Below are 7,168 nucleotides of genomic sequence, written 5' to 3'. Positions count from 1 at the left end.
CTCATTTTAAAGGCTTATGATCCCCGCGTGTTGCCTCCGTCTCCGTCCCACAGAAAGGAGCGACTCCACAACGTTCTTCTCAAAGTAGTTTATTCAGGAACCTTTCTTTCTGCATGCAAGCAGCAATCTCTCTTTCCTTCTTTCACCTTCTTCTCCCTTCTCTCTCACCCTCCCAGCCCCAGCACACTCCCTTATATCCTCCCTCAACCCCGTCTCCTCAGTCCAGACTGCGTAGTCTCAGTTCATAGGTCCATGTCACATGGCCTGATCTTGCGTCACGGTGCGTGTGCGCAGCTCTCACAATGGATGTGGCTAGTTTCAGGTGTGTGAGGAAGTCAGTTGCTAGTCATGAGACTTAGCTGCAGTCCCGGGCGCCATCTTGGGATTGTCGCCACACCTGCTCCCCACATCCTTTGTGACTGTATAGCTCAGAATGGCTCCCCACACCCGCGGGTCCGCCGGATCCAGCGACACACTTCCGACTTGCAACTGAGCACTTGGCTTTGTCTCATGTCACAGTTACAGAGGAAACTTCTGTGCAAGAAGATGGAGAAGCAAACTCCAAGCTGACACAGAAGTTTCTTGCAGCTGAGGCTGCAAGAAGTTAGACATGATTCTGCCACAACCTCAAAATGGAGATGTGCCTAAAGAAACAGGAAAAGGTGGAAAAGTTACAAAGGCCCTGAAGCATTCTATGACTGTGGGCTTAGCACAATCGCAAAATGGAGGCATGCCTGAGGAGACTGTGGAAAATGCCAAAGTTAAAAAGTCATGCCCAAAACTTACCATTTTAGCCAAAGGAGAAGTAGCAGCAACACAGTCTCCTGATTTTTGCTAAAGAAGAAAAAGGAGAAAAAGGAAAATGGCAACTGATGCTGAGCCTGATACCAAAAAAGCAAAAAGCTGCAGAAAGCGCTGCGGCTGATGAGGAACCAGAAGATGGCGCGAAGAAGGCAAATGGCAGCGAGGTACCCAGCCTACCCTACCCCTAGGTCTGACAGGTGCCTTTGAGGACACTTCATTCGCTTCCGTGTCCAATATCGTCAGTGAGAGCACTCTGAAGGCCATAGAAGAAATGAGCTTCAACCGCATGACGGAGACCCAGCATGAAAGTATCAGGCCACTTCTGGAAGGCAGGGATCTTCTGGCGACGCGAAAACTGACAATGGCAAAACTCTGCTTTCCGCATCCCTGTGATCCAGCTCATTACCAAATTTTAGTTCATGTCCAGGAATGGAACAGGAGTCCTGATTCTCTCTCCTACCAGAGAACTGGCCATTCAGACCTTTGGTGTTCTTAAGGAACTGATAACACACCACGTTCACAAGTACGGGCTGATCATGGGTGGCAGTAACAGGTCTGCAGAAGTGCAGAAGCTCCTCAATGGGCTCAATACCATGGTCGCCACACCAGGCCGGCTCCTAGACCATATGTGGAACACACCAGGATTTATGTACAAGAATCTACAATGTCTGGTTATTTGATGAGGCTGACCATATCATAGATGTTGGGTCTGAAGAAGAATTAAAGCAAATTATTAAACTTTTGCCAGCACATTCGCAAACCATGCTCTTTTCTGCCATACAAACTGGAAAAGTTGAAGACTTGGCCAGAATTTCTCTGAAAAAAGAGCCATTGTCTGTTGGTGTTGATGACAATCAAGAGGTTGCCACAGTGGATGGCCTTGAACAGGGATATATAGTTTGTCCCTCTGAGAAGAGGTTCCTTCTGCTTCTCGCATTCCTTGAAAAGAACCCGAAGTAAAAAGGGATGGTCTTCTTTTCATTGTGTGTGTCTATGAGCTGCTGAACTACACTGACCTGCCTGTCTTAGCCATCCATTGAAAGCAAAAGCAAAATAGGCGAACAACCACATTCTTCCAATCCTGAAACGTAGATTCAGGAATACTGCTTTGTACTGATGTGGCAACCAGAGGGCCGGACACCCCTGAAGTGGGCTAGATTGTTCAGTACGACCCTCCCGAACACCCCAAGGAACACCTTCATCTCATCTGGTCAGTAAAACAGCCAGGGGCCTGAATGGATGAGGGCACGCCCTGCTCTGTTTGTGCCCTGAAGAGTTGGGTTTCCGTCATTACTTGAAACAATCCAAGGTTCCATCAAATCAGTTTGACTTTTCCTGGTCTAAAGTTTCTGATAATCAGTTTCAGCTGGAAAAACCGATTGAAAAGAACTACATTCTGTACAAGTCTGCGCAGGAAGCATACAAATTCTACATAGGGGCTTAAGACTCCCGCTCTCCCAAGCAGATCTTCAATGTGAACAATTTAAGTTTGCCTCAGGTTGCTCTGTCTTTTGGTTTTACGGCCCCTCCTTTTGTTGATCTGAATATGAGCAGCCATGACTGCAAGTTTAAAAAGAGAGGTGGTGGTGGGGGATTCGGCTAGCAGACAACAAAGAGAGAGGAGAAGTCCAAGATCTTTAAACACATCAGTGAGAAGCCAGCAGACCTCAAGCAGTTCTCTCACTGAGGTGATCTGCCTTTGGCTCAGACTAACTTTGCCCAACTTCCCCAACCCCAACAACCTTTAAAATGGAACTTTTATCACATTTAGAATCTTTTTGTCTTTACTATGATGATAATATTTTACTTTCAAATACTTCTATAAAACAATTATATCATTATTTTAATGATTTTTTTAAAAAAATAAATGCTTATGATTATGTTACACTACAGGTAAAGGCTCATCAGTGTAATCACCGTTTATTCACAAGTTTAACAGTAATATAACAAATATTAGGTATTGCTAATATGACAGACATTTTGATTAATGTAGACAGTAAAGCATAAGTTAATATACATTCTAAGTTAATGTACATATTTAGTATCTAAACAAAGCTGTTTAGTATTTGTAGGATGAAGAAGAGCTCCCAAAAGGACACAAAATTTATGGAATGGAAATTATATTGTCAACATGTATTCACATGAACACAAAGTATATTCTCTTATGTGATAGACTTGCCTTAATTTTGGTAAGAATTTCACAATAGATACACAAAAGTAACACACATTATATAACTTTCAAATAACTGTGTGTGTGTATGTGTGTGTGTGTGTGTGTGTGTGTGTGTGTGTGTGCAGCTCTGAGTATATGTGTAAGGAGTCCACAGGATAACAGTGAATGCCATTCATTAGATACAGTTTACCTTTTTATGAATCAAAGCTAAATATGCAGTAATTAGATTTAAAAAATGGTGGATGGTGAGATGGTTCAATGGATAAACAGGAACATGATAGAAGGAAAGAACCATATCTTAAGAGGCATCCTCCAATCTCTACATGCATTCCTGTGCATGTGTCAGAAAATAGGATATAGGTATACAGCAGAAATGTCTGGTTCTATCATGAGATGCAGACTTATGTGATGTTTTGAACCCAACAGACAGTGATGTCATGTTTGCTAAGCTAGCCATGTAATACTTTATTCATCTTACTATATTCTAACTGCTCCTGGCATTCTGGCTGGGTCTAATCTTTCCCACTAACTCATGCTGATTTGGTGGAGGCCTGGCTCTTTCTGTTGGATTATGCTACCTCTGCTGATTCAGGTTTGGCGACACTTTTTGAACTGCACTGTTGGTGTCATGACACTGACTGAACTAGAATGCTGGTATCCTGATGGTGAAAATTAGAGTTGCCCCCCCCCAAAACTAATTCTAAACAGGTTTACATCCGCATTCTACTATTTACCATCTTTTCTCCTCTATCTTTGGACAGGGTTTGAAAGGTTGGAGAACATTTATTAATGTAGGTTTTAAAATTAAGCCTATATAAGTAAAAGTGGGTTTTTTTGGGGGAGTAGAAAATTTATGAGAAGGCTAGAATGAGAACATCAAAATGCCCCAGGAAACCTGTTCCAGGTAGGGCATGCTAAATTTCACTTATTTGACATTTTCTACCAGGTACATAGTAAACCATTTCCTGGAAAGTCTGAATCAGTTCAGATTCCCAGGACAGTGACCATCAGGTTCACATGTCCTTGTTTTATCAGGCCTGAAAATACTACCAGGTAAATATGAGCCCTGACTCTTTCACCTCACACCATATATGCTTTGAATACATGGGATCAACATGAATAAAATAAAGTCCTTTCTGCAGGACACTCATCATATGATTGAAACAGAAAGTAGGGACCAGAACACATTGACAAATGGCACAAGTGTACCAGAGACCTGAAGAAGTGGTGAGATATCTCATCCGGGGAGGAAACCTAAAGGTGACTAAAGCCATAAGAAAATATTCACTCATTTATTAAAATGGTGAGGGCAGAAGAAGTGAGCATTGCCCTTGTACTTTTGTCATAACTTGGTGTTTGTCCAAATGAGCACATGCACTTGCATGGATTTTAGAGGAGAACACGGGGTACACTGCTCTATCACCTTTTTTTTTTTTGTCTCAAAACACAGGTTATCTCATGGAACTAGGCTGGAGGAGAACAAGCCCTAGTGATCGTCTCTGTCTTTGCTCTTTATAGAGTGTGAAATATAGGTGTGTGTGTGTGTGTCTGTGTGTGTGTGTGTGTGTGTGTGTGTGTGAGAGAGAGAGAGAGAGAGAGAGAGAGAGAGAGAGAGAGAGAGAGAGGAAGAAAACCCATTTTTATATTTTTATATGACATTTGAAGTATTGAACTCAGGTCCTTATATTTGTGCACCAAGCACTCTTAAACCGCTTAGCTTTTTCTCAGTTTACTTTGCCTCTTAACAAACTTTTCCCACTGGAATTAATAGAGTCAATTATTTTAATTATTCTTTTAAACTGTAAAGGTTTCCATGCCTGGCTATTGGGAGTTACAGTGATTTTCCATCAGCTAATTCCACTAAATTTCACTGTCAATAAATCTGACAACTTATTTGTCAAATTGTTTCATACATATTATGGGAATTTACTCATTTCTTTTCTTTTTATAGCTAGTTTAAATGGATATTTTATGTTTTTATATTTCAAGTGTTATCCCCTTTCCCAGTTTCCCCTCCAGAACCCCTCTTCCCCATCCCTCCTTCTCCTGCTTCCATGAGGGTGCTCCTACTCCTACCTACTCCCACCTCATCACCCTGGCATTCCTCTACATTGGGGAAAGGAGCCATCGCAGGACCAAGGGCTTCTCCTCCTACTGATGCCAGTCAATGCCATCCTTTGCTACATATGCCTCTGGAACCAATGGTCCGTCCAGGTATATTCTTTGTTTGGTGGTTTAGTCACTTGAAGGTATGAAGGGTCTGGTTGTATTATATTGTTGTTCTTCCTATGGAGTTGCATACCCCTTCAGCTCCTTCAGTCCTTTCTCTAACACCTCCATTGGGGTCCCTGTGCTCAGTCTGATGGTTGGCTATGGGCATCCTCTTCTGTATGTATCAGGCTCTGGCAGAGCCTCTCAGGTGGGGCAGTCTCTGGATGGCCTTTCCTTCAGTCTCTGCTCCACACTTTGTCCTGGTGTTTCCTTTATACAGGAGCCCTTCTGGGTTAAGACTTTGGAGATGAGTAGGTAGTCCCATTTCCCAATCAGGAGCTTTGCCTAACCTCTGGATGTGGTCTTTAGAGGTTCTCCCTCCCCTTTGTTGGGCATTTCAGCTAATCTCATCCTTGTTGGGTCCTGGGAACCTCTTGCTTTCCTGGCATCTGGGACTTGATGATGGCTACCACCAGTTCCCCATCTGCCATTGCTACACACCTCTGTTCAAATTCCTGATCCTCTGTATATCATCCCTGTATCCTCCCATACCTGATCCATAATATAAATAAATTATAAATTCAAAATAGTTGCACTTGAAAACCAGTAGTTGAGTGCTAGATAGCACATGACTTTTGAAGAAAATGAAAGGCTCTGTGCATACTACAAAAGGTTTCATGTGCTCAAATGTTTGCACACATGAACTTCAAGGCATAAATTTTGATCAAGAGAAAAGGTCACATTTCATCCATTAGTATTCTAATCTTCTTACCTCTTTCTTTTGATTCCCATACCTGTATAATTACCCTGAACACCCAGGAGAAAGCTTTCATCTTACATGGGGCCTAGTCTTTATCCTGTCGAGTCTGCACTGTTCATTTTCTTCCTTTCCAGAGAAAGTTCACATAGTGCAAAGTTAAAAATTAAATAGAGATTAAAAACTGAGCCCTAGAATACCTACTAGTTATAATCTGGTTTTGAGAACTTGCCTTTCTAGTCTTCCTAGGCTCTCTTAAAAACATCTTTGATATAACTCATATATAGTAGCTTCAATTCCATCACCTCCTGATACAAGTAATAGTTTTGTATTGTATCTGAAAGGCTATGGGTATGGGTGCTTTTATTGCCAGATATCTATAGGATTAATCCATATTACAATTGTAATATATTAAATTATGAAAATCATAATGGCCATAATTTACTAATCAGATAGTATTTTATTTTACTACCTCTCATGTTCATGACAATAGTGAGTCATAAAAGAATATTGTATATCTAGCATAGGTTGGAAACTGTGTCTCTCGAAAGTTATATGTTAAGAGATTAGGAATAACTGAACCGAGCGGAGTGTATTAAAGACAAAATATCATTAATCCTACATAAAGTAGTTTGTAATCATCAGTTTTCCCCTGAAAATAGAGTAAAAATAATTAAAAGAACCTCAGTAACAACATTTCTAGGAATAAATGCAGCGTTCACCATGTGTGTCTTCTCTGTAGTGGTTTTGTTTACTTTTATGTTTGTATATAAAATGTCTACTCAAATGTCTTGTGTTTGAAGAGATCATCTCCTGCTGACTATAATATTAACAGAAATTAGTTTGTGAGAACTTCATGACTGAGAAAAAGCACAAGTTACAAAAGATAAAGGGTTCACCCAGTTATGGTTCCGTAGATGAATACTCAGGGAGGAAGTGGAGCTGATTGAAGCAATAAGGAAGGGCATGTGCTTGGCTTCCTTCTATCTCCCCACATTCTGCCTGCCAGAGCAGAATTTTCAGCCCCATGCTGCCAGACCCATGTCATCCTCACTTATCTCTGGCCCCTAGACCAGACTAGGGTGGACTGAGTGCATCTTGAAGTGAAACCTTGACAAAACATAGGCTTTTCTTCCTTCAACTTGGGTTTCTTGGGTATTTTGTTAAGCCTCACATAAACAGCTGGATACTAAGTTGTATTCTGATTTTTTTAAATGAAAATT

General features: G+C 41.3%; 1 pseudogene; it reads left to right on the top strand.

Annotated features, from left to right (window-relative positions):
- The first annotated feature begins 381 nt into the window (after window positions 1-381).
- Ddx18-ps2 (DEAD-box helicase 18, pseudogene 2) lies at window positions 382-2,611 on the top strand (annotated as a pseudogene).
- The last annotated feature ends 4,557 nt before the right edge of the window (window positions 2,612-7,168 follow it).

This window comes from Rattus norvegicus, chromosome 3, assembly GCF_021556685.1.
Source record: "Rattus norvegicus strain SHRSP/BbbUtx chromosome 3, alternate assembly SHRSP_T2T, whole genome shotgun sequence".
Lineage (NCBI taxonomy): Eukaryota > Metazoa > Chordata > Mammalia > Rodentia > Muridae > Rattus > Rattus norvegicus.
The sequence above is the reverse complement of the archived record's forward strand: the minus strand, read 5'-3'. Positions and strand labels throughout refer to the sequence as shown.